This window comes from Salmo salar, chromosome 11 (assembly GCF_965601325.2).
Source record: "Salmo salar chromosome 11, fSalSal1, whole genome shotgun sequence".
NCBI lineage: Eukaryota > Metazoa > Chordata > Actinopteri > Salmoniformes > Salmonidae > Salmo > Salmo salar.
This window is the reverse complement of record NC_138301.1, coordinates 20,220,308-20,229,193: the sequence shown is the minus strand read 5'-3', so window position 1 is coordinate 20,229,193 and position 8,886 is coordinate 20,220,308.

The window sequence follows — 8,886 nt, the reverse complement described above, 5'->3', positions numbered from 1 at the left end:
ATTGGAGTTAATTAAAAGAGCAGTTGATGCCTCTGTTTTCCTCATCAATCTCACTTGTGCTCTTATTACATTTGTAATGACAGTGGGGCTTGTCCCGGTCTGCCACACAGCAGGGGAGAGGAGGGGGAAGAGAGGGGGTACGAGGTATGAGGGACAGTATATTTCAGCAAATCTCTCAGCGGTCAACAACTAATACACAACATGATTCTTCTTCCTTTAATTCTCCCGTTGAGGATGTAGGTGGGGGGTGGGTGTAGATACTGCAGCGCTGTGAGAGGACGACAGCCCTCTTCTTTATTCAGGGATGTTGAGGCTGAGGACCAGTCAGAGAGGTGTGGCTTTACTCCCTAATCCTGGAACTCCCATCCCAGTCACCTTGGAGGCCATTTTACTTCCTTTCATCATTACACAGACTTTCCCTGGAAACCTCCTGGCAATCTCAGGTAATTAATGCTGGGAAATTCTGTGGCATGGTGTTGCTTGACCTCCAGAAAGCCTTCGATACAGTAGACCACCAGATTCTACTCTACAAGCTAAGGGCCATAGGTTTTAAAACCATGGCAGTAGAGTGGCTCAATTCATATCTTTCAGGAAGGTATCAGAGAGTTGCTTTCAATGGCACTTTGTCTAATGCCAGGTCAATCAGCTGTGGAGTACCACAAGGGAGTGTTTTAGGGCCTCTTCCTGTTATATATCAACGATATGAAATCAGCTTGCTCCTGTCAGCTTTTTTTTGTATGCAGACAATTCAGCTATTTTGGTCTCAAAAAGACAAGAGTGGTAGAGACTAGGGAGCCAGCTTTTGCAGAACTGGAGGGTTACGGTAACTGGCTGTCGGATAACAAGTTGTCTATTAATTTAGGGAAAACTGAGTCCATTTTATTTGGCTCTAGATTAGGCTAGGTAGATCACCACGCTTCAGAGTCATGGTTGGTGTCAGCGGTTACAGCCAAGAACTGTGTTAGGCTGTGAACTTGACAGGTTTTTGACCAAGGAGGGCATGGGACAGAAAGTTATTGCCAAGGTGAACCAGAAAGTCTAATTTCTTGCCAGAAAAGCCACATTTCTGTATAAGGATACCTTGAAAATACTTTCAACAGCATTAGTGCAGCCTCACTATGATTGTACTACTGGTACAGTAGCTCCCCAAAGGTTAAGAACAACCTGCAAACGGAGCAGAATAAAATGGTAAGGGTGATACTGAATCTTAGCCCTCGTTCTCAGGTTGGCCCTTCTCAACTCAGAGAACTCCAGTGGCTAACAGTTTATAAAAGGGAATTGTTGGGATTGACTCACAAAATCCTGTATGGCACAGTCCCCCGGTATCTAAAAAGCTATTTTACTTCAGTAAGGGACTCACATTCTTATGCCATGAGGCAGTGCCACAAACTTTGTGCAATATTTTTTACTTTAGTTTATTTAGTAAATATTTTCTTAACTCTATTTCTTGAACTGCATTGTTGGTTAAGGGCTTGTAAGTATGCATTTCACGCCGCATGTGACAAATAACATTTTATTTGTTTTAAGAGCTGTACTGGGGAAAACGTTTTTATATACGGCATTGGTAGAGTGGAACAAACTCCCGGCTGCAATAAAAACAGTTTCTGACAGTCATAGTTTCAAACACCCCTGCAGGGCTTGGTTAATAATGTAAACCACCCTGCTCTATTGGAGGGATTTTCTATGTGTGTATATTTGCCTTTTTGTCTACACTGAGTGTACAAAACATTAGGAACACCTGCTCTTTCCAGGACCAGGTGAATCCAGGTGAAAGCTATGATCCCTTATTGATGTCACTTGTTAAATCTACTTCAATCAGTGTAGATAAAGGGGAGGAGACAGGTTAAAGAAGGATTTTTAAGCCTTGAGACAATTGAGAAATGGATTGTATTTAAGTGCCTTTGAACGGGGTACGGTAGTAGGTGCCAGTTGTACCATTGTTGTGATTGAATAACATTTTGGGGTATACAGTATGTCTTGCTGGGTGTTAAATGTTTATGCATATTAAATTGGCAAATACATTTTTTTTAAAGGTGACGCTGACACAAATGCATAAGGACTATTTCAAAATGTCAGCCTATAGCCTGAGTGACGCAGTGGTGTAACACACTGCATCTCAGTGCAAGAGGCGTCACTGCCGTACCTGGTTCGAATCCAGGCTGTATCACATCCTGCCGTGATTGGGAGTCCCATAGGGCGGCGCACAATTGGCCTAACGTCGTAAATAAGAATTTGTTCTAAACTGACTTGCCTAGTTAAAAAATGTGTCTCATTAAATTTGGTGGAGTCCATTATAGCCGCTTACTCGCAATCAAGCAGACTTGGGGAATTGAGTTTGAAGAAAATGTTCACAATCATCTTCATTTGCATAAGGGTTACTGGGAGAGAGAACTAAATTGACCAAGTAGAAATGAAAATTCAAGAGGGAGGCTGCCTCCACACAGCACAGGGGAATAGGCAGCAAGTTGTTGCACACCACTCAAGAAGGAATAATTCACAACAAAGTATCGAATTTTCATCTAGTCCTCCAAATGTTTGCCAAGCAGAATGTAAGGTTTCAACTAGAAAACAAAGACATCAAGATATGTCGCCAGAAACACAATGACGACACTGGCACATCATTAAGGCTGTTTGTTTCATACTGGGTATGACCTCAGAGGATTTACATACGGCTTCAGACTCAGAGAGATGCGAGACACGTCTACATAACTCCTCTCTTTATCTCCAACACTCAACACATCAACATCTTACAGCTGAGAAAATCCAAAGCACTGGAATCATTCATGTACTCTAGAGCTGTTGCTGCATTATGGGAGGAATTCAAACCCGAGTTACATAGACATAAGTGGAACATGTTTCCCTTTTTATGCATGTTCTCTCGACACGTATTCTGACCTTGGGGAAACGCATGTGCCAGCCAGGTATTTGGGGAGTCAGAGATGTGTCTACTCTGCCAGTAGTGGTGCGTGGGTAAAATCACCAGGGAAGCCAAATCAGGAAAAAAAGGCATATTATAACCTGTAATGTGATAATTGTGTTGTTGCTCTATAACCTGTTAGTTCATAGGCTTTGCCACTGTGATATATAGGCCAAAGGCTGAGACAATAAGAAGACACAGTGGCAGAATAAATTCAAACACACATTTGTTTCATCACAAAACCGGAGAGCAACATCTGTCCACAAAACATATTGCATGTAACAGTTACATGATCTACAGCATGGTCAAGCAAGGTAATGTTTCCCACATTTTTGGACTACTAAACAACTATTGATTTAGAACCACAGAGAGTTATTGCAAGTTACAAAGAAAACAGGCGCTGCCTCCACTATTATTCCAGCACCATTTCAACATCATCTAATCACCTATACTTAGTCTAATACAGTGACAACTAAAAGAAACCAACAATTATTTAGTCCAATTAACGTAAGCTAAATATGGTGTGTGTGTGTGTGTGTGTGTGTGTGTGTGTGTGTGTGTGTGTGTGTGTGTGTGTGTGTGTGTGTGTGTGTGTGTGTGTGTGTGTGTGTGTGTGTGTAAGTAGATTTCAAATTTTTTTACTCACCCTCCTAATAGAAAAATGCCAAAGCCATCCTCCTCTTTCAGGTTGCCTAAACGGTCTATGACTCTGTCATACAGACTTTTAGTTTTGTTGTCCTTGGCTACCTGGCTAAAATGCTTGCTCGCTAGCCTAGATTCCTTTCATGGGCAATGATGCGCTGTGTCCAGCTAGTTAACATTAGCCTTACGTTACTACATCTGGCTGCATGTTTAACTTCCATCCTCTCAGGCCAGGAGAAAATGTTTTAATTTATGGTTGGATCAGAATCACAGTTATAATCATTGGCCAGTACGGAGAATTAAGTAAAACCACAAGTCCAAAACATCTCCATCCATGGCTAATTTAGGAAAGGGACATTTTTAGCTAGCTAGCTAGCCACTGGAGGACAACGACACAAGGAGATGGAACAATTCAAGTCTTGTCAATGACGTTTGGCTTCTAATATGATGTGATTGGTGTGAAGCCAAATCTAAACTGGCTTCCGTCAATACTTTTTTTTGGTACGCCAGGACCATCCACAGCTGAGCTCACTCAGTTTAGCTCAACGCTGATTAGCTTTTATTTTATTTACAAAAATATCAAGAGAGGCCAAATGCTCGCTGGCTTCCCTTGCATTCAATGCTATGATTTGACGAGACAGCATAGATGGGCTACACATCAATCAAATAAAATAAAATGTTATTGGTCACATACAAATGGTCAGATGTTATTGATAGTGTAGCGAAATGCTTGTGCTTCTAGCTCCGACAGTGCAGCAATATCTAACATGTAATCTAACAATTCCACATCAACTACCTAATACACACAAATCTATGTAAAGGAATGGATTAAGAATAAATACATTTAAATATATGGATGGGCAATGACAGAGCAGCATAGGCAAGATGTAATAGATGGTATAAAATACAGTATATACATATGAGATGAGTAATGTAAGATATGTAAACATTATTAAAGTGACATTATTAAAGTGACTAGTGATCCATTTATTAAAGTGGCCAATGATTTCAAGTCTGTATGTAGGCAGCAGCCTCTCTGTGTTAGCGGTGGCTGTGTAACAGTCTGATGGCCTAGAGATAGAAGCCGTTTTTCAATCTCTCGGTCCCAGCTTTGATGTACCTGTACTGACCTCACCTTCTGGATGGTAGTGGGGTGAACAGGCAGTGGCTCGGGTGGTTGTTGTCCTTGATGATCTTTTTGGCCTTCCTGTGACATCGGGTGCTGTAGGTGTCCTGGAAGGCAGGTATTTTTCCCCCGGTGATGCGTTGTGCAGACTGCACCACCCTCTGGACAGCCTTGCGGTTGTGGGCGGTGCAGTTGCCGTACCAGGCGGTGATACAGCCCGACAGGATGCTCTCAATTGTGCATATGTAAAAGTTTGTGAGTGTTTTAGGCGACAAGTCAAATTTCTTCAGCCTCCTGAGGTTGAGTTCTTGAGTTCTTCATCTGACTCCTTTCTGCATTATAGCATGCAGGCAGTTGTAGGAGAATTTTGTCACTTTGTCACCGTCTGTGTGGGTGGACCACTTCAGTTAGTCTGTGATGTGTAGGAATTTTAAACTTTCCACCTTCTCCACTGCTGGCCAGTCGATGTGGATAGGGGGGTGCTTCCTCAAGTCCACGATCATCTCCTTTGTTTTGTTGACATAGAGATAGAGGGGCGTTGTTTCTTTCGCCTGGATGCTTTCTCCAGTGAGATACATTCATCCTCTTTTGAATTGAAGGAATTTTATGAAACCCAGAGACTACATTTGCACACACTGTACATTTTTCTATTGTGTTATTGACTGTACGTTTGTTTATTCCATGTGTAACTCTGCGTTGTTGTTTTTGTCGCCCTGCTTTGCTTTATCTTGGCCAGGTCGCAGTTGTAAATTAGAACTTGTTCTTAACTGGCCTACCTGGTTAAATAAAGGTGACATTTAAAAAAATTATAATGAAAAGATACCAAAGAGAAATTATGTGGTATATATTTTTTCCTTGGTAATTTTTTTGCCTGGCTTCCCTTGGCATCGATGAATACACGCCACTAACTACAGATATGCCATATTCTGACGCGCAAGGATCATGAATAAGGATGCGCGAACCTGTCGGTTCCAAGAATTAACACCACTCTCCATGCACTGTAATTTATGAATTGATAAGATCTATTAATAAGCGCCAAGTAAATGAGTAATCCGTTTGGATAAGGGGATTTTAAATACAATGAGCAATTGTTTTAGATCATTTTTTGTTTTGATCGCTGGAGATGAATGTGAAACCAGTCAAGGCCGCAAAGTGAAAAGCATATCAACATGACAAGCATTCCCGCCCCTTTCCTTTCCACAGTGAAGTATAAAATGCTGTGACCTTATGCATAATTTTTATTGTATGGCATTTGAAGGAAATTGGAGACGCAAGCCAAATAGGTAGGCCAAGAGCATGTGATGATGATGCAAGCATTGTGCAATGACAGTCGGCCCATAATTTAACCTTTGGGAACTCTCGAATGTTTTAATTATATGCCCTGACTTTCTCTGTATCCTACTATTTATTCATGTCAAATATTAGCCTCTATCAGTATTGACTGTCAGTAATAACCACACATATTTAACTGCCAATTTGTTTGGAATAATACTGTGAAATTGTAGAAATTATGATAATGCCCTTTTAGTGTTAGTTGAAAAAGCCATCTGAAATTTCTGTATTTGGTTGCCTGGTGACATCACTTAGTTAATAGACCAATAAGAAAGTTCCAAACCTCTCTGCCAATAACAGCTAGTTTTCAGTTTTCCCCTCCCCACTCAGACCACTCCCAGACAGTCCTAGCAAAGTTCTTGCTTGAGAAATTGGTCTTTGCTAAGATGCTATTTTAGTTTATTTTGTACCATTTTAATTTAAATCAATTACAGTAAGGTACTTAATCGTTACCCAGAAATGATTTGATACTGAGATAAAAAATTCTGCATTGAAACTGATGCATGGTGCAATACTTGGCGTGTCATCACACAGTTCCATGGTCAGTCAGGCCAGCAATAGCTCAGGGTACACTATTCTCCCTATTAGAATTATACGCACATTAACATTCCAACATTACCATGGGTTGAAGAACTGAATGTGGCCATTTTCAGAATGAATCCAACCACAGTTTTTTTTTTATTATATATATTTTGTACTCCATAGGCTGCATTCTACTGTTGTGCTGATCAAATTAAAAGGTACACAGTATTTAAAGGGATTGCTTTAGATAAATGAAGAGAAAAACAAATTGAAGATAAACTCCCTGATCAAATTGGTAGGCCACACAGTGGGTGTTTTCTGGGATTTAATAAAAATGTATTCAGTGCGTGTAAGGGAGCCACATCCGCAAACCTCGTTATACACATGCTTAAATCAAAATTCGTAAAAAGGCATACATTTCCTATGTCTGAATTGGACCCTATGTGCTGGGGTTTAATTGGGAATTCAGAGGTTGGGGAGTTATGCCAAGATTTGGGATAGGGCTCAATTCAATCCATATCGTGGAAGTATAGCACTATAGGGCAATTACAATTTAAAGGCAATGTTCCTGCGTTAGCGCAGACTGCATTCACGGTATACGCTGCATATGTTGGCTCGATTGGAAATGACCTTTACATTTTACCTTTAAATTGCGCTATAGCACTGAACTTCCGCAATACGGATTTAATTTAAGCTAAGGTTAGGGTTGTGGCTAGGGTTACACTGGTATGTGGGCATCAACTAGGGTTAGGGTTGAACCCGGATATGGACATTAAGCTACGGTTAGGGTCAGGGTTGGAGCTAGGGTTAGGCTTGAGGTTAGGGTCAGGGTTGGAGCTAGGGTTAGGGTTGAGGTTAGGGTCAGGGCTGGAGCTAGGGTTAGGGTTGAGGTTAGGGTCAGGGTTGAAGCTAGGGTTAGGGTTGAGGTTAGAGTCAGGGTTGGAGCTAGGGTTAGGGTTGAGGTTAAGGTCAGGGCTGGAGCTAGGGTTAGGGTTGAGGTTAGGGTCAGGGTTGGAGCTAGGGTTAGGGTTGAGGTTAGGGTCAGGGTTGGAGCTAGGGTTAGGGTTGATGTTAGGGTCAGGCTTGAGGTTAGGGTCAGGGTTGAGGTTAGGGTCAGGGTTGGAGCTAGGGTTAGAGTTGAGGTTAGGGTCAGGGTTGGAGCTAGGGTTAGGGTTGAGCTAGCGGTCAAATATAAGGCTTGGGACAACACTAGCTCAATAATCCCTAATCATAGCTCAACACAACCCTAGCTTCAAGTCCACGTCACGGTTCAACCCTAGCTTCAACCACAACCCTAGCTTCAAGTCCACATCACGGTTCAACCCTAGCTACAACCCCAACCCTAGCTTCAAGTCCACATCACGGTTCAACCCTAGCTTCAACCACAACCCTAGCTTCAAGTCCACATCACGGTTCAATCATAGCTACAACCCCAACCCTAGCTTCAAGTCCACATCACGGTTCAACCCTAGCTACAACCCCAACCCTAGCTTCAAGTCCACATCACGGTTCAATCCTAGCTACAACCCCAACCCTAGCTTCAAGTCCACGTCACGGTTCAACCCTAGCTACAACCCCAACCCTAGCTTCAAGTCCACATCACGGTTCAACTCTTACCCTAACTTCAACCACAACCCTAGCTTCAAGTCCACGTCACGGTTCAACCCTAGCTACAACCCCAACCCTAGCTTCAAGTCCACATCACGGTTCAACTCTTACCCTAACTTCAACCACAACCCTAGCTTCAAGTCCACGTCACGGTTCAACCCTAGCTACAACCCCAACCCTAGCTTCAAGTCCACATCACGGTTCAACTCTTACCCTAACTTCAACCACAACCCTAGCTTCAAGTCCACGTCACAGTTCAACCCTAGCTACAACCCCAACCCTAGCTTCAAGTCCACATCACGGTTCAACTCTTACCCTAACTTCAACCACAACCCTAGCTTCAAGTCCACGTCACGGTTCAAACCTAGCTACAACCCCAACCCTAGCTTCAAGTCCACATCACGGTTCAACTCTTACCCTAACTTCAACCACAACCCTATCCATCTTCAAGTCCACATGAAGGTTCAACCTTAACCATGATTAAAGCTGTGGTTCATGTTAAATCCTAACCCTAGCTGGCTGCAACCCTAATTTTAGCATAACCTTGGTTTATCATACTTTTATTCTACTTTTCTTTTTGGACCCGTAAGGTGCTGAAGCTCTACTCTGCCTGGCACTCCCTTTAACAAGGAGTCTGGCTCTGGGTAGCCTGGCTCAATTTAACCACTGCATATGTGAAGGGAAAGGGTATAGCTAGTCAATTGCACGACTGAATGCATTTAACCCAACCCCTCTGAAT